The sequence below is a fragment of the Aquarana catesbeiana genome, linkage group LG03, assembly GCF_042186555.1.
Source record: "Aquarana catesbeiana isolate 2022-GZ linkage group LG03, ASM4218655v1, whole genome shotgun sequence".
NCBI lineage: Eukaryota > Metazoa > Chordata > Amphibia > Anura > Ranidae > Aquarana > Aquarana catesbeiana.
This window is the reverse complement of record NC_133326.1, coordinates 502,930,063-502,954,790: the sequence shown is the minus strand read 5'-3', so window position 1 is coordinate 502,954,790 and position 24,728 is coordinate 502,930,063. Positions and strand designations below refer to the sequence as shown.

The following is a 24,728-nucleotide window of genomic DNA, read 5'->3' as shown; positions in this document are numbered from 1 at the left end:
GATTCCAAAAAGTGGAAGTTCCATTTTTGGGTGGAACTCCACTTTAAACTGATAGGTCAGTTGGGCTTTAACCACTTCAGCGCTCACACCTATACACGGGGTATTACACCCCCTATGGACCAGAGCAGTTTTTATATTGGGCCTATTGATTTGGCAATAACTTTGCCAAAAGAAAAATGACAGCAAAAAAAATAGAAAAGTATGTTGATCTTGTACAATGAAAAATATAACAATCATTGTATAAACCCAAGGTGGCAACTCATGTATTCCTCACTTGAAACCATACACATCAGGCCAGAGTGGGACAGTCCGATATTAGCCCACACACCATGGCCATTGGCGTGGCTGGAATATGTTCTTCTGGGTGTCACTTCTGCAGATGAAACCTTCTCTAGTAATTTCATACATCGTGGCCTTCACAGCAGTGGCAGCTGGTGGTAGATTTTTTTGTGGGGGATGGCAAACAATCCCCATTGAAGTCCATACGCCCGGCGCCCCGCATGTACATTAGGGGGCTACATTCATGGATTAGGGGGGCCGTGCCCCTGAGCCCTGCATTACGGGCCGCCACTGGTTCACAGACTCCTGGCTGCACCTCATGGTAGATGTGGTGCAGACTATGTAAAGATGGGGATTTGGGCGACGGGTGGCATCTTTAGAAGTTAATCGGCAGCACTTCCGCAGTCGCTTTTCTCATTTTCAAGCGATATATACTGTATATATCATAGCACCCCCATGAAATTTAAGGATACCAATGAAATGTGCAGAGGAGAAAAATGTGTGAGTTGCCACTTAGGGTTTTATATGGTAGTGGTTAGCGCTTCTGCCTGGCAACACTAGGGTTGTACCTCTGGGTACTCCGGTTTCCTCCCACACTCCAAATATGCTGGTAGGTAAATTGGTCCTAGTATGTGTATAATTGTGAGTTAGGCACCTTAGATTGTAAATAAAAAGAATAAGCTATTGCGCTGACTAGAACCCAACCGTCTTTAAATGGGGCACATAAGAGGGCCAGGTGAGTGGTAGGATTTACCAGGTAAAATGGATGCACCTTCTCTCTAATTAGGTCTTGAGATCCTAATGCACATATAAAAAACAAATGCAAGAGGGCGCCTCCACCTAGGTGTAGTGATTTATTTAAAAAAGCATAAAAGACAATAAAAATGCACTCGCTAGTTAAAAGTAGATGAGGCTTGTCATAGACTCATATAGACCTCCATAGGATCATCATGAGCAGGCACGTCGCTGGTTGAAGCAGGGTTCTTGATGGAAGTGCAGCTGTCAAGCTTGAGGCTGGAACATGTGGCTTAATCTGAGTGCATTTTTATTGTATTTTATGCTTTTTTAATAAATCGCTACACCTAGATGGAGGCGCCGTCTTGTGTTTATTTTTCACCTTAGATTGTAAGCTCCTTGAGAGCAGGGACTGATGTGAATGTGCCATATATATATATATGTATATATATTGCTCCTGAAAAGTGATGACAGCCGCAAGTGTACACAAGCATGCATTTTGAATGCTTGGTATTTTACTGATGATATCATTGCAATCATCTCTAGGGAGTAATTTGTAGAATTGTTAAATTTCCAGAGTAGAATAAGCCCTTAATTAATGGCATTACCTGTAATAAATATATATATATATATATCTCTATCTCAGTTGTGCTGATAAGTTTACAGACCCTGGCAGAATTTATGATTTCTTGGCCATTTTTCAGAGAATATGAATGATAACACAAAAACTTTTCTTTTACTCGTGATTAGTGTTTGGCTGAAGCCATTTACTATCAATCAACAGTGTTTACTCTTTTTAAATCATAATGAAACAGAAACTACACAAATGACCCTGATCAAAAGTTTACATACCCTGGTGATTTTAGCCTGATTACATGCACACAAGTTGACACAACAAAGGGTTTTGAATGCCTATTAAAGGTAACCATCCTCACCTGTGATCTGTTTTTGTGTAATTAGCGTGTGTGTGTATAAAAGGTCAATGAGTAAGGATGCGCTCCGGCGTGTTTGCACACTCCACGTGCAGAGCCTGCCAGGAAGTTGGCGCGGCACGGCGCTGATCACAGGCAGCGAGACATTTCCCGATCTCTGCAGCCGCACATCAGGACAATGTGATAATCACACGAAAACAGATCACAGGTGAGGATGGTTACCTTTTAATAGGCATTCGAAACCCTTTTCGAATATACTGGAGGAACATTTGCATTCATCAGCCAGGAAGCTGAGCATGGGACGTACTTGGACATTCCAATATGACAATGATCCAAAACACAAAGCCAAGTCGACCTGTCATTGGCTACAGCAGAATAAAGTGAACGTTCTGGAGTGGCCATCTCAGTCTCCTGACCTCAATATCATTGATCTACTCTGGGGAGATCTCAAACGTGCAGTTCATGCAAGACAGCCCAAGAATTTACAGGAACTGGAGGCTTTTTGCCAGAAGTAATGGGCAGCTTTACCATCTGAGAAGATAAAGAGCCTCATCCACAAAAGACTTCAAGCTGTCATTGATGTTAAAGGGGGTAATGCACAGTTTTAAGAACTGGGGTATGTAAACTTTTTTTGATCAGGGTCATTTGGGTAGTTTCTGTTGTCATTATGATTTTAAAAGAGTAAACACAGTTGATTGATAATAAATGGCTTCAGCCAAACATTAACCATGAGTGAAAGAAATGTTTTTGTGTTATCATTCATATTCTCTGAAAAATGGCCAAGAAATCATAAATTCTGCCAGGGAATGTAAACTTATGAGCACAACTGTATGTATATGTGATGTGTGTGTCTATCTATCTATCTAGATCCTTTTACTGCTGTTTATGTGCTTTGTCCATCTTTTTGCTCTTTATTTATACAGCAGACCTCCCTGTTTGTAGCTTTAAATGCTTGCCCTTTGGCTTAGTTTACCAGGTGGCTGGGGAGGGGGTTAGTAAAAATGGTTGAGCCACAATTTTACCACCACCCCAACTGAACATGGTCATTGGCGATCATGGAGCTGCATGGTAAAAATCATACCACAGTTCACATTCAGCAAGTAGAACTGCCGACAAATGCGATTGAGGCAGTGCCACAACTGCACTGCAATCACACGCATCGTGCTGTGGGCTTTCAAGGGCTAAAAACAGGGGTTCAGGCAGCAACATAAATCCAAGCTGCCTGTCAAATGCCTCTGAAAAATCTATACACTGAGGATTGCTTTTCAGAGGGGAGGCAATGAACACCGCAAGTATAAACAAGCCCTTCTAAAGCTAAAAAGACAGTGAGTATGCATTTTGAATGCTTGGTACTTTACTGATGATATCATTGCAATCACCTAGGGAATCATTTGTAGAATTGTGACATTTCCAGGGTGGAAAGTGCCCTGCTTAAAAATAGTCTATGCGTCAATTGTTCTGTAGTCATTTAGCTAGTTGCAGGCGGCAAATCATTTTTAAAGTTATTACAGTTTGTAGTGAATTAAGGGATTTTTTTTATATTTGTTTTAGACTTGACCCAATCTAATTGTAATACGACCCTTATATCTCTAAGCATCCCATCCTCTGCTTGACATTCTCAGTCCATGGAGATCTCAGAGCATCCTGCCTTGCCTCTTCCCTAGTAGATGGTAGTCCACGAGGCACTGAGAATCTGACTGCAGGTCCTGGGACTTTTTAATGTTGGGAAAGAATGCAAGCAAACTTTTTTTAATAGTATCAAATATTAATTATAAAAAAATCATATTTACCATTAGCATCCAGCTGGTAGCAATCGCCAAAAACAAGTAGGCTTTCTGAAGGCTCAAAGAACAAGTGTTTTGTAAAATTGACCCGAGGAGCAGGATAGATCAGGACACACACAGATCTGATCTACTCAGAGGAGGGATTCTCTCTCTCTCTCGCCAATAGCTCTGGATCTGATTAAGCATATCATTTTCACTGACGGTAACCTATGACGTTATCTTTATGTACGGTCAGTTTGAACCTCCTAGCTTTGTAGCAGGTTTAGATATAGACCATACAAGGCTCTGAGTATTAGGCCTCATTTACATTAGGCCTTATTTACACCTCATTTCCATTTACTGCGTCCCCCTAGAGTGCAACACGAAACTTTCTTTCTCGGACATCACGGGACACAGAGCCACAGTAATAACTGATGGGTTATGTAGGTACCTTTAGGTATTGGACACTGGTCACACCCTAATTAAGAAGTTCAACCCCCTGTATAATCCCTCCCCTTACAGGGATACCTCAGTTTTTATGCCAGTGTCTTAGGTGATGGACGTGTAAAGATGTCCTGTGCTGAAGCTCCAAAGGGAATAAACTGATATCCTATACTGGGGCAAGCCAGGCGAACTGGATCCATTCAAAGTGTCTTTTCATGGCCGAATTGGATGGTACCCGCCGGGCCTCGTGTCCGAAGAAACAAGGTTTTACCTGTAATGCTCCTCTTTTTAGAGAGCTGGACCCCGCAGATCAGAAAATGGCTTTAAACCTCCTAATTTCTGGCTGGGTGCTTTACAGGTCCAGAACTGCAGGATCCCCCTATTCGTAGGGGGCCCCAGTCTCTGGCGTTTTTTTTTAAATGGAGCCCACCGTGAGAGGTGAAGATTGGGTCTGTGTATACAGCACCCTGCGGCTGGATAAGGTAAGAGGAGATTGCACAGAATTTTGAATTCTAGTAGGTTTTCTTCTTTAAGGTAGATGCATGCTATGCCTAGTGTGACAACCGGGGGCTGCCAAGAGCACATACCTTCTCATGCTGTTTCTGTCTCAGTGTTCCACGCTGCACAGCTCTTCCGACCGGCTCCAGGTAGGATGGGATGGGGGGATTTCTCCTTAGGAATGTTCCCCCTAGGCCAAGGGGAGGCCGCAGGTGGGCTGTAAGGCGGTTTTTATACTGCACTGTCGCCGCCATTGCATCTATGCAGGTCCCATCGCTGCCGGCCTCTCTCCTTCGTCCTCCACCCCCAGCCTTCCTCCATGCTTACTCCGGAAGGGCGAGGCTCGCGCGGGAAGCGCTCGTTTTTGAAAAAACGAAGGGGGGGGGCGTCAGCACAGCGTCAGCATGCTCAGACGCCCACAGTGCCAGAAGCATGGCTACTTAAAGCACACTCTACAGGTGCTCTGAGCCTTGGAGGGACACAGAGCAGACAGTCGCATGTAAGGTGGGACACAGGCATTCTCCTAGGCTGCATTTACTAAAGTAACACTGGACTGGGCATTTGGTAGCAAGGCTTTTGCCAGACTACATCGCTCAGCAGTCAGTGTTCATTTTGGATACCTCACACCTTGTTGCTTTGCACTATGAGTAGAAGAGGTTCAAGTACCCCCAGAACCAGAGACACTAGGGGATCTCGTTCAGGTTCTGAGGACCCCCTGTCTGCTACATCCTCCCCCCCTGAGGGGCCAGGGACGGCTGGACAGGGAGAGCCGTTGGGGTCTGGGGCTATACCTGCTTCCGGCACTTCAGCCCCTGTATACATTACACAAGAGGTTTTTTTCCTCAACCATTACTGGGTTAGAGGAAAGATTAATGGCTGTGATTACAGCTTCACTCAGTGGAAGAAAACGTACTAGGCCTTCCTCTGTTTCCCAAGACCCTCAAGCAGAGGAGCTCTGGGATAAAGGAGATGAATCCCTTTCAGAGGATCAGGATGGGACAGATGATTCCTCTTCTGAGGAATCAGGTGGAGAGGGATCCTCTGCGACTTCCCAAGAGGAGAAAGTCCTAGTTCAGATCCTTACTGGATTGGTCCGCTCCACATTTAAGTTGCCCGTACCTGAACCTGTTAAAGAATCCTCTTCTGCTTTGGGGTCACTGAAACCTTCCCAAGCAGCACATGCTTTTCCTGTTCATAATTTGCTTGAAAAGCTCCTTTTATTCTGAGTGGGATCACCCAGATAAGCGATTTCTTCCGCCGAAAAAGTTTTCTAAACTTTATCCTATGGAAGAAAAATTTATTAAGATGTGGGGAATGCCGGCCATTGATGCGGCCATTTCCTCTATAAATAGTAGTCTGACTTGTCCTGTAGACAAAGCTCAGATGCTCAGGGATCCTGTGGATAAAAAGACGGAATCCTTATTAAAGGATGTTTTTTCCTTAGCAGGATCAGTGGCCCAACCTGCAGTAACAGCGATTGGAGTCTGTCAATACTTAAGAGACCATGTTAAGCAGGTCATCAAAGTATTACCTGAACAACAGGCCCAGGGGTTTGCTAACCTTCCAGTGGCCTTATGTTATGTTGTTGACACCATCAGAGATTCTATCATGCAAACCTCTCGCCTTTCACTTGGGTTGGTGCATATGCGTAGAATCTTATGGTTGAAAAATTGGTCAGCCGAAGCACCATGTAAGAAGCTCTTGGCTGGGTTTCCTTTTCGTGGTGCAAGGTTGTTTGGAGAAGACTTGGATAACTATATCAAGAGAATCTCTTGTGAGAAACGCACTCTCTTACCTGTTAAGAAGAAGAGTAAGCGTCCCTCTTTCAAACTGACTCTTTCCCCAGCGCCAGGGGCTTCAGCCTCAAGGCAGTCACGACGGCCTCCTCCATCTGGGGTAAGAAACAAACAAGAGTCAACCCCAGGAACAAAAGAAGTCCTGGGGGAAGAAGTCTTCTAGACAGGACACTAAGACCTCTTCATGAAGGGGCGCCCCCGCTCGCTCGAGTGGGGGGAAGACTGCTACAGTTCTCAAAACTCTGGCAGGAGGACTTCCAGGACAGATGGGTAATCTCCACGGTAACCTTAGGGTACAAGCTGGAGTTCCAAGAATTTCCCTCTCCTCGTTTCCTCAGATCAAGTGTTCCCAGAGACGAAGCAGTCGCTCCTTCTAGCGTTAGATCGACTTTTGTCGCAAGAGGTCATTATGGTGGTTCCCACAAAGGATCAAGGATTGGGCTTCTATTCCAACCTTTTTACGGTCCAAAAACCAAATGGGGATGTCAGTCCCATTCTGGATTCAAGGGATCTGAATCGATTCCTAAGGATTCCATCCTTCCGCATGGAATCAATTCGGACAGTAGTCTCCATCCTGCAGGGAGGAGAATTTTTGGCATCGATAGACATCAGAGATGCATATCTACATGTGCCAATTTTTCCAGCTCATCAGAAGTTTCTACGCTTCGAGATAGGAGGGCGCCATTTCCAGTTCGTGGCTCTGCCTTTCGGGATAGCCACTGCACCTCATGTGTTCACAAAGGTCTTGGCCCCTCCTCTGGCCAGATTAAGGGCTCAGGGTATAACTGTCATAGCATACCTAGACGACCTGCTCTTGATAGACCGGTCGGTGGCTTCCTTGAACGAGAACTTGAGGACCACAGTCAAGTATCTGGAACATCTAGGTTGGATCCTCAACCTAGAAAAATCTTTCCTAAAACCAGTAAGAAGACTGGAGTATTTGGATCTGCTCATAGATACAAGCCAGGAGAAGGTATTTCTTCCTCAGGCAAAGATCACTGCTTTAAGGGAGCTGATTCTGACAGTCAGGGTCCTTCTTGTATGAGGCTGCTGGGAAAGATGGTGTCTTCATTCGAAGCAGTTCCCTATGCTCAGTTCCATTCAAGACTACTGCAACACCGTATTCTGTCAGCCTGGAACAAGAAGGTTCAGGCATTATACTTTCCGATGCACCTGTCACATGCGGTGCGTCAGAGCCTCAATTGGTGGCTCATACCCGAAAACCTGCAGAAGGGGAAATCCTTTCTACCGGTTACCTGGACGGTGGTAACAACAGATGCCAGTCTGTCAGGTTGGGGAGCAGTTCTGGAACAGTCTGCGATCCAGGGGCTATGGTCCAAGATCGAGAGGACCTTACCCATCAACATTCTGGAGATCCGGGAGGTATACCTAGCCCTAAGAGCCTGGACTATCAGGCTACAGGGTTGCCCGGTCAGGATCCAGTCCGACAATGCCACAGCAGTGGCTTATGTCAATCTTTAGGGAGGCACCCGGAGCCGAGCTGCTCAAAAGGAGGTGAACCAGATCTTAGTCTGGGCAGAGATGCATGTGCCATGCATATCGGCAGTTTTCATTCCAGGGATAGAGAACTGGCAGGCGGACTATCTAAGTCGCCAGCAATTACTCCCGGGGGAATGGTCTCTGCATCCTGACGTCTTTTTGGCCATATGCTAAAGATGGGGGATCCCAGATGTAGATCTCTTTGCATCCCGATTCAACAAAAAGATAGATTTGTGGCAAGGACGAGGGATCCTCTTGCATGCGGGATTACGTGGCATCGGTTCTCACTGATTTATGCATTCCCGCCTATTCTGCTACTGCCACGACTCCTTCGCAGGATCAGGCAGGAAAGGAAGTCAGTACTTCTGGTGGCCCCCGCTTGGCCCAGAAGAAGGACTTGGTATGCAGAAATAGTAAGGATGACGGGTTCCCCGTGGACCCTACCGGTACGCCCAGACCTGTTATCTCAAGGTCCAGTGTTCCATCCTGCCTTACAAATGCTAAATTTGATGGTTTGGCTATTGAGACCCACGTTCTGAAGAGTCGTGGGCTTTCAGGTCCTGTCATATCTACCTTGATCAGTGCAAGGAAGCCAGCTTCCAGAATGATTTATCATAGAGTCTGGAAAGCTTCTGTATCCTGGTGTGAATCCAGGGGTTGGCATCCCAGAAAATATGTCATGGGTAGAATTCTTGATTTTCTACAATTAGGATTAGAGATGAAGCTGGCCTTGAGTACCATCAAGGCCCAGGTCTCGGCTTTATCAGTATTGTTTCAACGGCCACTTGCTTCGCATTCTTTGGTCCGAAACTTTATGCAGGGGGTGATGCGTCTTAATCCTCCGGTTAAGGCACCTCTAAACCCCTGGGACTTGAACTTGGTTCTGTCAGTGTTACAGAAACAACCTTTTGAACCAATACGTTAGATTCCTTTGGTCTTGCTGACAAGAAAACAAATTTTTCTGGTAGCCATTTCTTCTGCTAGAAGAGTATCAGAATTGGCAGCTCTTTCCTGTAAAGAGCCTTATTTGATAATACACAAGGATAGAGTGGTATTGTGCCCTCATCCTAGTTTTTTACCGAAGGTGGTTTCAGATTTTCATCTAAACCAAGACATTGTTCTGCCTTCCTTTTTTTCCAGATCCCTGTTCTTCGGATGAGAGGTCACTACATTCTTTGGATGTAGTAAGAGCAGTCAAGACCTATCTGGAAGCAACTGCTCAAATTCGCAAAACGGATGTTTTGTTCGTGCTGCCAGAGGGTCCCAGTAGAGGACAGGCAGCGTCAAAAGCTACCATTTCTAAATGTATTAGACAATTGATTATTCAGGCTTACGGTTTGAAACAGAAGATTCCTCCGTTTCAGATCAAGGCACATTCCACAAGGGCTATTAGTGCTTCTTGGGCAGTGCATCATCAGGCCTCTATGGCTCAAATCTGTAAGGCCGCAACCTGGTCTTCAGTCCATACATTCACCAGATTTTATCAGGTGGATGTGAGAAGGCATGAGGATATCGCCTTTGGGCGTAGTGTGCTGCAGACAGCGGTACAGGGTCCTCAGGTCTGATTGCACCCTACTTTGTTGTGATTTTCCCCCCCCCCCGCCCCCTCAGTTGGCATTGCTTTTGGGACATCCCATCAGTTATTACTGTGTCTCTATGTCCCGTGATGTCTGAGAAAGAAAAGGACTTTACAGGTAAGCTGTTATAAAAAATCCTATTTTTTGTGGCTCCATTGACTAAACCAATGGTTGTCAACTTGCAAGGTAGCAGGGATCTCAAAATGTGGCCCCTAATATCTCCAAAGGGCCGGATATAAAATGTAGTGTGTGTGTATATATATATATATATATATATATATATATATATATATATATATATATTGCTACAGAAAACTGTCACAGACTGAAGACTTCCGAGAGGAAATAGATATCTTTCTACGGGAATCATTGGAGACTGTCATGCTATAGGAGATCGTCACACTAGGAACATGTTGAGTTAAATTTGGTAGACTTTACTACTATTAAGGGACCCTTTTCGAATCAATGGTTCCTCTACTGACTGCTGGGGCCCAAAGGCTGCGCTTCAAACACCAGAGGCCCGCGTGTGCTGCTTGGGCCACAAGTTGGGCACCAGAGACATAAACAAATGACTGGCTTATGCTGTATGGGTCACAACACTTCTGTGAATGAAGCGTTACAGTTACTTGACGTCAATAATGGCTGTCCCTGCTTCCCTTACATACAGTGATGTGGTCTCTGTGAAAAATAAAAAAACAATGCGGTTTAATAAATGTTACTGCCACATTGCTGCGTTCTGAAGTAAACCAGTAAATAAGACCTAATCCCATGAGAGATCTGGTGAGGAGAACCACATGCAGCAGCCACACACGTCACACAGCTGTCACAGTATTCAAGGAAGCCATGTAAGACAGGTGTTGTGGTCATACGACCACGAGGAGGTCGGATGCTTTTATGTGTTTGCATAATAAGAAGAGGAACCTCTGTCTAGCCTGCTGCATCTTCAAATGCAGTCACTCTTGAGTCGAGTCTCCCAGTGATACATCTCTGTTCATGTCATACTACAACCTGAGTAATAACTCGCTGTCGTCAGTCATGCGAATTGTACTGTAACCCGTTTTGTTAGAAAAACAATAGTGGGGAAAATGGCAGGTATTTTTAATGTACTCATTTTAAATTCTAGTTTTGTAATGCTTCCTTGATATAATTTTTTTACAGAATCTTTAGATATTTACAAGCTTGTTTGGGGAATTTATCACGCAGATGCAGAAAAGATCTAGTATAGTGTAACTCTACCACCGCCCTACCTCTCAAGGGAAATGTAATCGCTGACAGCCAACAATTTACTGGTAGGAAATGTATCATTACATTTTCATCATTTTGTAAGTAAAGTGTATATATAGCCAAACTTTTTTCCTTGTTTTGTTTTGGATAGAGTTGGGTTAGGCTTAGAACCACTGCTAAAGCCAGCCATACATGGAAAATGTAGGGACCGGATGAATTTCAGTCCACGTGTGGGCACTGTGGTTCTACAGTAATCTTCTGTAGACTTCTGTACAACTGTCCTGTCTGATTTTTTTTCCCCACTCGATCAGTGCTGCAGGCTATAGCAGCTCAGCAGGGAGGATTCCCCCATCCACACACTAAACAAAAAAATTGAACTAAAGGCTTAATACTCACGTGTCCAGTGGCCAGTATTGGTCTTCAGTGTTGATCTTCAGGCCTCTTTATTGGCTGTTTGGGAAGACATCACTCTTGCACAGTGCCTGGAGCTATGTAATCCCGGCACTCGGAGATCGGCCCAGCGCTGTAAGCTGAGCTACTCATGCTCAGCTCAGTGTACAGCGAGCATGGAGGAAGGGGCATTTTGTTGTAGAAGAGACAGCGTATGTCTCTTCTGCAAAAAAAAAGACTGCCTGCTTGCTGTACTGAAGTGCCGCTTTTAATGCTGCTGCTATTTTGCTACTGGGCACTTTCCTATAATCTTCATCCTCAAAACAATTAATAGCTCATGAACTTGGGCACTTTTGGGCGTACAGTGTAAATTGTGGATGTATCTCTGTACCCAGGATATGCAGCTGCTACGTATAGCTGACCATAGTAATAAATGGCTGTAGGCGAGTTTGTACTTTATGGTCGTACAACCCTGGGTACATCCATTTATTATGAACCCATGGTTTGTATGTGAGCCGCTCAGGCTGCTAGGAAATGTAGTCCTGTGCCTGCTTCTGCGAGTGCTGGCTGGAAAGGAGACCGTCCACGCTCCAAACAATGATTAATAAGAGCACAAGATCCCAGAAGACTCCAGGAGCTGCACATCAGAATAGAGCCTGCTGTGTGTAGACAAGTGGCAGTCTCAGCCTGGACCCCCGCCAGGCCACGCCTCCATGAGTAAGGAGGGGACCCTATGAGTAAGCTCCAGTGGGCGGAGTGAAACGCGTTGGGAGCGTGGCCTGTTGGGGGGTCCAGGCTGAGTCCGCCACTTGTCTACACACAGCAAGCCCTATTCTGATGTGCAGCACCTGGAGTCTTCTGCTCTTACATACATTTATTACTATGTGGTCAGCTGTATGCAGTAGTTGTGTATCCAGGGTGCAGAAATACACCCGCAATTTACATTATATGTCAAAAAACACCTATCCGAATTGTAGTGATTCCGCCAATGAGTCCTTCCATGTTTTTGCATTACTTAAACCCTGAAGAAGGGGGTTATCCCCCGAATTTCATTGGATTTTTTATATTGTCTGTCATCGATGGCCTGTTTTTCGGCAGGGTTCTTCACATGCACCAATAATAAACTTTCCTGGGCTCTCAGTTAATTGGTCTGCTGCACTTTTTAGACTTGTATGCATGATTTCTAAACTTCAGGTCCTCCGCTTTAATGGGCACCCTGTTTTGAGAGAAGCCTCACCAGCAGGGTTGCCAACAGTAAATTTACTAACAGTTGACAACCCTGCTCACCACAGCCATTGCACCCCATATGAATTTGTTTGAACCTCCCTAATCCGGATCCATTGGTGAGACAAATTCAGCTCCTCTGTTACACATATGTTCAAGCAGTGTGAGGCTCGACACAGAGAGGACGAGGCTGATTTACTAAAGGAGTTGGAAATAAATTGTGTGCAAATTTTCTTCAATCATCCATTCACGTGAAAAACTATTCCTATTTGGTTTGAATACCCAATCACGTACAGATGCAATAAGTAAACAGGAATATTATGTTCACATGACTGAATAACTGAAATGAAAATTTACACAATCTAGGGTGTGACAATTCTAAACTCCTTTGGTAAATCAGCCTCACCCTTTCTATATATCCTGGAGACCATTGTCACCCAGACAGAAAGTGATAGGACATCCTAAATTTTAGAATAAGGATTGAGGGGACACTTGTTCCAATGAAAACTTTCCCTCATTCTTTAGTGATCTCCCTATCTGTATTTCAATAGATGTCCTGGCTGATTAGCTGCTGCAAGATAAGTAAATGTCTATCACCGCTTCTGTGCTTGCATGCAGAGAAAAGCAAAGTGCCAGCAGTAAGGCTGCATTCACGCTACAGCGATTTGATGCAAATCTGCCCGTGATTTGACAACGCCGATGTGTGAATGACAAATCGCAGGACTCGCATTTGAGATGCCATTCATTTGAATGACACCTCAAATTGCAGTTCGGGTCTGCCGCAATTATTGCTCTGCAATTGCGGCAATCTGCATCGCGATGCGGATTGCCATGATTGCAGCGCAAATTATCCCCTAAAATCGTGGCAGACCCACACCGTGATTTGAGGTGTCAAATCAGGGGCAGATTTGTCTCAAAACGCTGTAGATCTGCCCCCGATTTGACAGCATCGATGTGTGAATGACAAATCCTGGGACTCGCATTTGAGATGCCATTCATTTGAATGACACCTCAAATCACGGTGCGGGATTGTCGTGGGATAATTCACACTGCAATCGCCGCAATCCGCAGCGTGGGAAACATGTCACCCAAAAAACGTTCAGGAGCTACTTTAGGGCATCATGTTTCCTGCGAAGCAGATTGCCGCGATTGCAGAGCGAATTATCGTGCGACAATCGCGGCAGACCTGCACTGCGATTTGAGGTGTCATTCAAATGAAAGGCATCTCAAATGCGAGTCCCCCCACCGCCAGATAATAGAGATAAGGCAAGGTGAATGTGCATTGTAGCCTAAAGCCAGGTACACACTACAGATTTTTTTTTTTTTTTGGGGGGGGGTTACACGAAAAATCTGACAGCCATGCGAGCTGTCACCTGCTGAGCTGTTGTGTTCTGACAGGGAGGTACCCCCCCGCCAGTACACTCCGATCAGCACTCTTTGCTATTGGCTGAGATTGTTGATCGGGAGTCGGTCAGCTGCTGGTTTTCCAGCATGCACGCCCGAGAGACTGTCATACACACGAGCCGAATGTTGCCCCATATTTTTTTTTTTTTTTAAACTGCCCATTGTCTCCCGACGTTCGGCCTGTGTGTACGGGGCTTAAATCAGGAGCAATCAACTTAAGGAGACAACGCTGCTCCCCATAGATGCAGTGAATGAGTGCACCAAATACAAATGAAAGTGTTACTAAACCCAGAACCCTGCATTCACTATATCTGGTCTCCCACAGAACATGGAAATGCAATTATTTTAGTAAATATAAACTGCTAAATACCTTTTCTCATCAGCAGTATATACTAGCAGTCTTGTGACTTCTATCAACGTCTGGTTAAAGCTTGTAAGAGGAGTTTTCTTTCTGCTCTAACTGTCCTTTGAGGCTGCAGGATCCCTGATCCTCTGTCTGGACGGTGCTGATTGGCCCTGTGCTGATCACATGCATCCTCCCAAGAACAAAAAAAAAAACTCTAGCAATACACACTGAACTGAGCATGTGCAACCTGACTCCAAGGCTCCTCACTATCAGCAGATGGATTGGGGAAAGTGGAAGACCGGTAGGATCAGAGAAGACAGGATCAAACCACCTTTCTACATAATGCAGAGGATTAACCCCTTAGGTTCCACAGTGAGTATAAAAAGCATGCTTTACTGCATATACAGACTGATTTTACTGTTGTGGGTTTAGTAACACTTTAAGGAAAATAAGGCTGAAAAAAAGATGAATGCAGCCACCACATCTAATTATTGAAGAGCTGCAAGATATTACATTTTGTTCTTGGGTGTACTTTTATACTGGAGGCGCTCGGTTGAAGTAAATGGACGCCATGTGCACCTATTACTTTTCGTTAAGTAAAACCTTAAACTCTTCTGGCACACAATCTATATATACAGAGATCGCAAAGTGAAAGCAGATAAGAAGTGGGACTGGGAATTTCCAGCATCTCTTTGCTTACAGTTTCACAGTACTGTTATCTGTGATCCATAACAGCCAACTAATATATCTTGTGAAAGGAGATTTCCAGTCTCATGCAATACGATTTGGAGGACATCACTTTTATTCCAAATGCCCTGATTAGTCTGCCAGCTCTGCGGGCGAGAACCCCACTTAAAAACAGGCGATCGATGCAGAAGTGAAACTTGAGGTGTGAGACAGCCTTGGACGCTCATTATCTTGTTTGATCCTATTTGGAGGTAACGTGATATGCAAGAAAGGGAAACTGTACTGAAAAATAGGTTTTATTACGACTATAACTATTTATATCGTTTGTGTAACTTCCATGCATAGAATAAATATAGCTTACCATCTGTAAGTTTAAATGCACTGGAATTCCCTATCATCACGCTGACCTCAGCGACTGTGTGAATGCATCTTTCTTGTTTAAAGCTGAACTAGGGATAAACTATTAAATAGACAGCTACAGGCTTATAATACTGTCTATCCAGTCGTGAGATTTACACAGCTTTGCCACACAGTATGCCCCCTGCCTGGTGGTGAAGGGGACCTGATCTTTGTTTGCTACAGTTTCACTTTCACTTAAAGGATGTTTACATGTTACATTCCTATTTAGGGTGTAAAATGTAACATTCTCCAGCTCCTGCTCCCTTTCTGTTTGTGACATTCGCTCCTCTCCCCCACAGCCACTGTCACATTTAAAATTGGCGCAGCTGCTCCTATACAATTGATTACTTCCTATGGTGCCCCTAGAAGGATAGACCTTTAATACAGTCACCTACGTTATCACATTCTCTGTGTAGCACCCTGGAGTTTAGGCAGGGTTGCTCCTCACAAATTTACTTGCCAGGAGTAGTTATCCTGGTTGATTGTTAGAGATCCATTGATTTCTCCCTAAGTTTGGCCTTGTTGCACTTTTCTCTTCTACCCCTAGGTGGCTGGGTACTTGGTGGTATTGGATATGAGAAGGACAACCCAAGGTCAGGTTACGGGTATATGGGGTATCTCAGCCAATGGGCAGGGGTTTTCTTGAATCCCTTGGCCTGCTGAGAGAACCTATATATTCGGGTGGAGTCAGGTGATCTGTGTTCTGTGCCACCTGGGCATCTGTCTGGGTGGACATGTGTCGTGTGCCCCGGGCTGCTAGGCTGCTGGGGGCGTCTGGCTGCTAGGCTGTCTGAGGGCCTATCCAGAAGCAAGAGAGCAGCGCAGGGTTGGGATTGCGGCTTGCTGTCCAACCAGAAGTCACGGTTCTGCCGGCTGGAGAAACTGTCGGAGGTAGTAGGGAAGCTGTCGCCACTAAGGGACCAACCACCTTATTACCAGGGACCACAGTGAGTGGAGGTTCTCATTAGACTGAAGGAGGCCAGAGACCTTGCTACATTTGGCTCTCTGGGACCGCTTGTAGTCCAACTCTCTGCTGAGATCTGCATTCACCCCATTAGCACATATATTTCATAATCCTAATTTCTCTCCGGGTATGGACATTAAAGCTTTTAAATGGTGGACAGACAAAGGTCTGTATAGCGTCCGCCATTTTTTCACGCACCATGGGCCCTTTACCCTATCTTATTGTCGTTCGGTCTTAGAGATGCCTCAGTCGGAGCAGGTTTAGTTTTTTCCAAATATTTTTTTTTTACATTCTATCTGGCCCTCTGGAGAAACCCCCTCAATGACAGTTTACGAACAATGGTGCACTAAAGACCAGGGCACCAGAGGTGGTATTTCTATGGTGTACGGGTCGCTGCTCACCCCGGTTCAGAAACAACCATACATGCTGGCTTGGGAGAGGGACCTTAATGTTGAGGTTGATCTGGACTCCTGGTCATCCAGACTCCAGATTTCCTATAAAGGCATTCTGAATGTGTCATTGATAGAAGCTAGCCTTAAAGTTATGACTAGATGGTATTTGGTCCCTAATTGCCTTGCCAGGATGTATCCCACAACTTCTGCAGAATGTTTTTGAAATTGCAAACTGAGAGACTCTATGCTGCATATATGGTGGGAATGCCCTAAACTTAGGAATTTCTGGAACAGGGTGTTTTCTATGCTTCAGAAGCTGACTGGCCTGTCTATTGAAAAACAGCTGGTTTAGCGCTACTTAACGAGTTTCCTTCTGAGTGGCCTTGTCCTTTTAAAGCAGCTGGTGTACATTGTTATACTAGCTGCTAAGATCATTTTTGCAGGGGCATGGAAGTCATCCTCCGTATCATTTAGAAGGTTGAAACGTAACATTTTGTGGATTATGATACATGAAAAGGTTGCAAGTATTGTCAATGGCTGTCAGCTCCTTTTTGAACGCACTTGGGAACCTTGGGCAAATTCTCTTCATGTTCCCCTCCCTCAGGTTTACAGTGCGGTAAGGTGTACAGGTTCCACTTCCCCTTCATTGTCCCCCCTCACTTCCTAGATCTCCCTTCTTTCTCTGGTCTTCCCCCCCTCTCTCTGACTCCCTTTGCTCCCTCTCCCAATTTCTTTTATCTTCTATGTATTTTTATTATACTTGGTTTATTTTTTGTTTACTCTTTCTGTTTATGTGATGTTGGCACTTGAGTGCTGGTGATTTTATTTCCATGCAACACCCGCTGTCTACTGGTATCTGCGTGAGATGTTATTTTCTTTAATAGGGTTTTCTGTTACTCAAAGTCACAGATCTCTCACTCTATTTGTTGCCACATCTCATTTTAGTTGTAGAGTTTTTTTTTTTTTTTTTTTTTTTTGTTTTACATAATGAGATTTCTTGACTGCAATTAATCTATGATGATTTATTGTATGATGCTGCAAATTTGTATTTTGTACTATGTTACCTGGCACGGTGATGCCCACTGGTTGTTATCTTATTTTACTTTATTATAAATAAAAAAACTCCTTGAAAGTTAAAATTGGCGCAGCTGTGCAGGGTTCCGCACGCCACAAGGGATCTGTGAATGAGTAAACTACAAGTCCTGTCTCCCACTGTGACAGACTGACTTGTAGTTCTAACTGGACTAGGTGTGCGCTGATCAGTGTGCTTATAGTCCATTCACTCTTCCTCCAGCTACAGAGGTACAGGCAGGAAGCTGGAGGGAGAGTAGTGTGCAGGATGCTGACACTGTGTCTGCAATCCAATGATCGCGTGTGTAATTTTTGCAGGCTCCTGTAGAGAAAAATAATACATGCAATTTTTTTTACCTGCAAAAATATTTATTATCTTTTTTTCTATTAGGTGATGTTAGCCTTAAATAGTCTCCTTTCTGAAAGGAAAAGTAGCAATAATGAGATCTTCTTTCTGTCACTTTTGATTTCACCTCCCATTAGATTGCTTCTTGCACACGTGATTGGCTCATTGTGCTGCTTCTCTCTCACAGTATGCTGTACATGGGATTACAAGAGGCTGATGTCAAGCCAAATTTCAATTACCTAAACTGACCGCGCAAAAAATTTCACTTGTTCAGTCTGTCTACATGGATGGACAAATACCCCGCTGCTGACTATTGTATTCTAACAACTGGCACTTGCAGCTGTCCAAATACCTGAACCTGCTAGTTCTTTTTTTGGAACTTGCTTTTATAGTTCAGGCTCTGTTTAAATGACACATTCCTCCCATTTAGTTGTCACGCATTCAGGTTAGACTGGGGGTTACCAAGTAAATGCTTAGTCAGTGTGACTCATGTCAGGGTATCCTCTGGAATAAATACGGTACTTTGTGATTTATATTTTCCTTTGTGTCCTTTGAGAAGAAACCCAAACTTCTGCCTACGAGCCACAGCAATTATAACGTATGCTTATGAGCCATATAATAGTTTACTGATCTGTTATAACCCATCCATATAGGCAGTGCTTTTCAGATGTGGTCACCCCCACACTTTGGACATTTCCACATTTTGCAGTGTTGCAAACTGGAATTAAAATGGATAAAGTTGGACTTTTTTGACATTGATGTATACAAAATAGTCCATAATGATGGAGACATTGAAATGGTGTTCAATAGTTGAATAATGTTTAAAATGATTTACATTTGTAAAACTGAAAAGTATTGATTGCAGCAGCGGCCCGTCCATAGAGGGCGCACGGGCGCCGCCTCCCCCATCCATGCGTCTGGCCCCCTGATCTACATATCAGTGGCGCGGACCATGGATTTCAATGGGGGTGGGTGTTTTCTTAAGCACCTGATTAGAGCCAGAGGCTCTAATAGGCTTAAAAAAAGGGTGGCCTTGGAGCGCAGAGCATTGCACTCTGAGGCCACCCAGTTGTGTGACCATAGCGAATGAATTTTTGCTATTTTCACAATAAAGATCCTCCCCGCCAATCAGGAGGCAGGTCTGTGAGACCTGTTTCCCGATTGGCCAAAGCGTCAGGTGATCCTATTGTATGCCTATCGCTTTGGCGAAAGAGGAGACACATTGGGGGAGGAAGCTGGAGGAGCGGACACCTGAGCTGCTGAGGCCGCTGCCCGCACTCGAGAGAGGACACCACAGCCCCGCATGTAAGTGCCGGACCACCTGGAGGGGGGGGGGGGCTGCCCCCATATTGCAGGGGTTAAATGCTCAGTTATGTCTAGGGGACAGGCAAAGCAGTTTTATCTTCTGCTCACTGACAGATGGTGCTCCCCTGTGTTTTTGTGGTGGACTGTTCCTCGTTGTCCTCACGTTTATTCATGTCAGAGGGTATTTTACCACCAGACAATAGGGGAGAAGAGGCTACGGGGAATGCTCTTGCAGAACAGAAGAGCTTGCAGGAGAGGAGAATTAGGAAAGTAAAACTTTTTTTCTGGTACTCTAGATATAAACGGGCATTTAATCCTTGGAGTGTGAAGCGTGAATCCTGCCCGAATGGAAAGGGAGGATTTTTACTTAAAGGAGTTGTAAAGCCTTAGTGTTTTTCACCTTAATGCATTCTGTGCTGCAGCAGCCCCCCCCCAGAGATCTCCTTTTTCTTACCCGAGCAGATCTTCCCTGGGGACGAGCACAGCAACTCCAGCTGCTGTCTTGGGTCCTCATTGGATAGATTGATAGCAGCAGGAGCCATTGGCTCTCACTGCTGTCAATCAAATCCAGAGACATGGGAGAGGGGGGCAGGGGCAAGTCCTACTGTCTGTCAATGCACACAGCAGCAGGACTCAGGAGAAAGCCCACATGAGTGCCCCCATAGAATGTGGCTCTCCGTGGGGGCACTCGAGAAGAGGAGGAGCCAGGAGTGCCACTGGGGGACCCCAGAAGAGGAGGATCTGGGCCACTCTGTGCAAAACCCTTGCACAGAGGAGGTATGTATAACATTTTTGTTATTTAAAAAAAAAATGAACCTTTAGTATCACTTTAATCTATATAGATAGAGAGAGAGTTTTTTCAAATATATTTATTATGTTTTATTTGTTGTGTTTCATTTATTTTTTGATATATTATAAAGAGACTGAGTATAGGACTATGGTGGAGAACTTTGTCACATGGTGTGAGGTTAATCATCTGTAACTAAATGTGACAAAGGAGCTGGTTGTGGATTTCAGAAAGAGGAAGCCACCAGTGACCCCCATCTCTATTCGAGATTATTATTATTATTATACAGTATTTATATAGCGCCAACAGTTTACGTAGCGCTTTACAACTTGAGGGTAGACAGTACAAGTACAATACAATTTGATACAGTAGGAATCAGAGGGCCCTGCTCCTTAGAGCTTACAATCTAAGAGATGTGGATGTAGTAGAGAGTTACAAGTATCTGGGGGTGCACATAGATAATAAGCTGGACTGGAGCAAGAACACTGAGGTGCTCTATAGGAAGGGCCAGAGCCACCTCTATTTTTTGAGGAGACTGAGGTCCTTTAACATCTCCCGGACGATGCTGAAGATGTTTTATGAGTCTGTGGTGGCCAGTGCTCTCCTGTATGCAGTGGCATGCTGGGGAAGCAGGCTTAGACCCCACACACACTGTTACATTTTCTGCAGATTTTTGTCTTCAGATTTACCAAAACCATATAATATGAGGTCAAACCTTAAGAGTTTCAATTTGCATTCAATCAGGCAGGCCCTTGCACTACATGATTTTGGTAAATCTGAAGACAAAAATCTGCAGAAAATCTAATAGTGTGTATGGGGTTTTAGGGTGTCCGACACCAACAGACTCAACAAACTAATTTGCAAGGCCAGTGATGTTGTTGGATTGGAATTGGAGTCTTTTACAACAGTGTTGGAGAGGAGAATGTTGTTCAAGTTACGTTCTATCTTGGACAACTCCTCCCACCCACTCCACAATACACTGGTCAGTCTGTGGAGTACCATCAGTGACAGATTGTTACACCCACGATGTACCACAGAGCGACACAGGAAATAATTTTTGCCTGTGGCGATCAATATATATAATTCTTTTCTGGGAGGGCTGGAATTGAAGATTTAATTCTGGCTTATGATCAGGATTTTGTGTTGTTTTTATAGTATGTTGGTATTGTATTGGTTATCATTTAGGGTGGTGTTAAAGAAAATGGTGTATTTGTTTTTGGTAGTTTGACTGTCTGTTATTTGAATCTGTTATTTATTCTATGTTGTATTTAAATTGTATTGATGTTTTATTTGTAGTGTAGTTTTAATTTTGTTATTTGGTGTTAATGGCTGTTATTGGTCATTTTTGTTGTGTTTTTGCATCTTGTTCAGTTCATTGTTGTGATCTTGTGTTGTCTTTGTTAAGCATGTCTGTGTGTCTGCGTATTAACAATTTCCCTTTTGGGATTAATAACTTATTCTATAAAATTATATATAATTGATTTCCAAGGGGCTCAGCTTTAACTTTTGAAAACATAATATATATGAAACCCTGCGAGCCACTTACGGATAAATGCCTACAAAATAATAAGTGAACAGTGGAGACCAGCTGCAAACACTCAGTCACGTTCCATATTCGTGCAAAGTATTAAAATAAAAAAACAATGTGTCTGCGCTAGAAAAAATCGCTGCACTCAAAGTGCAGTACCCCTAGGTGCTAAAGTATAAAGTGCACAGTGCTATGTGAAACACAGCAAATGAGTGATCAAACAAAACAACATATCCATTAAAATATCAAAATAAAATACAAGGGGATATAACAAACAGTGAATAAATGAAGTCCAAAAACGTGTATATCCAATGATATAAAAGTGCCCAAATAAATTAGTCCAAAAATTTGGTGAATTTCACATATCCTATCTTCCAAACTGTGCCACCAAAAAACATGCTATGGTGTCTTCCAGCCGCCCCCACAGGTGTATATGCTCACCTTCCTGTGTGTGACACAGCGATTAGACTATGTCAAACAAAGCCTTGGAGCCACTCCTTAGGGGTTAGTTACTATATATGCTGCCGCCGACATCATCTAGCTGTGACCGGCAGCACCTGCGCGCATGCACAGGAGTGACATCATCGCGGCTCCGGCCAATCACAGCGCCGGAGCCCATGAACTTGGAAGTAACGGAAAGATGTCGACCGTGGGAGCGGAGTGCAGGCAGCACTGCAGGGCATCGTTCTAAGGTAAGTATTTCATAATAAGCTAGTATGTGATGCAGTTTTTTTTTTTTTTTTTTTTTTTTATTTGGGGGGGGGGGGGGGGTTCGGAGGTTTACAACCTCTTTTAAGAAATAAGTATTTTTTTTTTACTATGATTGCCAACTCCATCTATTGGCCATAATGCTGTATTTTACCCAAACCACTCACTTTTTTTGATGAATGAATAGGATCCTTGTAAAAGGAGAAAATATACGGTATTTTGATACGTTTGCAGAAAACAAATGTATCAACAGGTTCACTAGCAATTCACTACATGATTTTTTATCTTACACCCCTAAATGTCATCCAGTTAGAGTTTTTATGTTTAACCTGTTTATTAAAGTTTCAGAACATACAGGCCAAAGGCAGTATTCGTATGCAATACAACCAAGTATACAATGCAACAGAACAGGCATGAAAATGTACAGTAGCACATCACATTTAGAGGGACTGTCCCTGATTTGGAAAAATTTCCCTTTTTTCCCTCCTCATTTGTCCCTCATTCCTCCTCATTTGTCCCTAATTTTGCTCTGATCTATATAGTTGTATATAAAATGCACTATGTATCTTTCAAAAAGTGTTAAACCTTTCATCCCATTTTTAAAAGCTAGTATAAAGGAATTAAAGTGGTAAAAAAAAAGCACTTGCTGGTTTAACTAAACTTCTTTCTTTTCTGTAGAATTCTCCTTTAAGGGGGGCGTGTCAGGAGGTGTGTCCTATGCCTACATACTTTTTGCTAATAGGTGTCCCTTGTTCCCATCTCAAAAAGTTGGGAGCTATGAGTTTGCATGTTCTATCTGTGCTTGCATAGGTCTCCTCTGGGTACTCCAGTTTCTTCCCACACAAACATGCTGGTGGGTCAATTGGCCCCAGTATGTGTGTACAGATTGGCTATGCATGTGTGTTATTACATTCTGCATGTAAGTGCAAAACCCCATGCAAACAGGGAGGGTTGAGTTAGAACTTGGTGACCTATGTCGTGTGTTGTTATGGAAAGGCCCATTCCAATTGCTGTAAAAGGAAACAAATGAACCACGCTCATATATCATAAATTACGCTTATTGCGATTTTTTTTTTTTTTTTTTCTGTTATTTCTTTTTACCATAAAAATGTGGAAGAATATATATTGGCCTAAACAGAGGAATAAATCTTTTTTATTTATTTATTTTTTTTGTTTGGGGGGGGGGGGGGATATTTATTATAGCAAAAAGTAAAAAATAATGCTTTTTTTTTTTTTTTTTTTTTTTCAAAGTTGTCACACTTTTTTGTTTATAGTGCAAAAAATAAAAACCGTAGAGGTGGTCAAATACCACCAAAAGAAAGCTCTATTTGTGGGGGGAAAAGGACACCAATTCTGTTTGGGTACAGTGGCGCGCGACCGCGTAATTGTCAGTTAAAGCGACGCAGTGCTATGTCGCAAAAAATTGCTCTACAGAGAGTTATTTCCTCTCCCTCTCTGTATGGGAATACTGGAGCTTTAAATATGAAATATATATACATATATATATATATATTACACACACAGTATCTCATAAAAGTGAGTACACCTCTCGCATTTTTGTAAATATTTTATTATATCTTTTCATGTGACAACACTGAAGAAATAAATTACACTTTGCTACAATGTAAAGTAGTGAGTGTACAGCTTGTATAACTGTAAATTTGCTGTCCCCTCAAAATAACTCTCTGCACAGCCATTAATGTCTAAACGGCTGGCAACAAAAGTGAGGACACCCCTAAGTGAAAATGTCCAAATTGGGCCCAATTAGCCATTTTCCCTCCCCGGTGTCATGTGACTCGTTAGTGTTACAAGGTCTCAGGTGTGAATGGGGAGCAGGTGTGTTAAATTTGGTGTTATCGCTCTCACTCTCTCATTCTGTTCACTGGAATTTTAACATGGCACCTCATGGCAAAGAACTCTCTCAGGATCTGAAAAAAAGAATTGTTGCTCTTCATAAAGATGGCCGAGGCTATAAGGAGATTGCCAAGACCCTGAAACTGAGCTGCAGCATGGTGGCCAAGACCATACAGCGGTTTAACAGGACAGGTTCCACTCCGAACAGGCCTCACCATGGTTGACCAAAGAAGTTGAGTGCATGTGCTCAGCATCATATCCAGAGGTTGTCTTTGGGAAATAGACGTATGAGTGCTGCCAGCATTGCTGCAGAGGTTGAAAGGGTGAGGGGTCAGCCTGTCGGTGCTCAGACCATATGCCACACACTGCATCAAATTGGTCTGCATGGCTGTCATTCCAGAAGGAAGCCTCTTCTAAAGATGATGCACAAGAAATCCTGCAAACAGTTTTCTGAAGACAAACTGACTTAGGACATGAATTACTGGAACCATGTCCTGTGGTCTGATGAGACCAAGATAAAATTATTTGGTTCAGATGGTGTCAAGCATGTGTGGCGGCAACCAGGTGAGAAGTAC

At 43.8% G+C, this 24,728-nt stretch overlaps 1 protein-coding gene across 4 annotated transcripts in view; it reads left to right on the top strand.

Moving 5' to 3' along the window:
- TNIP1 (TNFAIP3 interacting protein 1) overlaps positions 1 to 24,728 on the top strand; it is a 111,527-nt gene that overhangs the window by 9,382 nt on the left and 77,417 nt on the right. The window contains exon 1 of one of the 4 annotated variants that reach the window (XM_073621106.1): positions 14,932 to 15,050. The exons of the other annotated variants lie outside the window; for them this stretch is intronic. The gene's annotated coding sequence lies outside the window, so the exon portion shown is untranslated. Of the gene's footprint in view, positions 1 to 14,931; positions 15,051 to 24,728 lie in introns of those variants that run through there. 4 annotated transcript variants of the gene reach the window in all.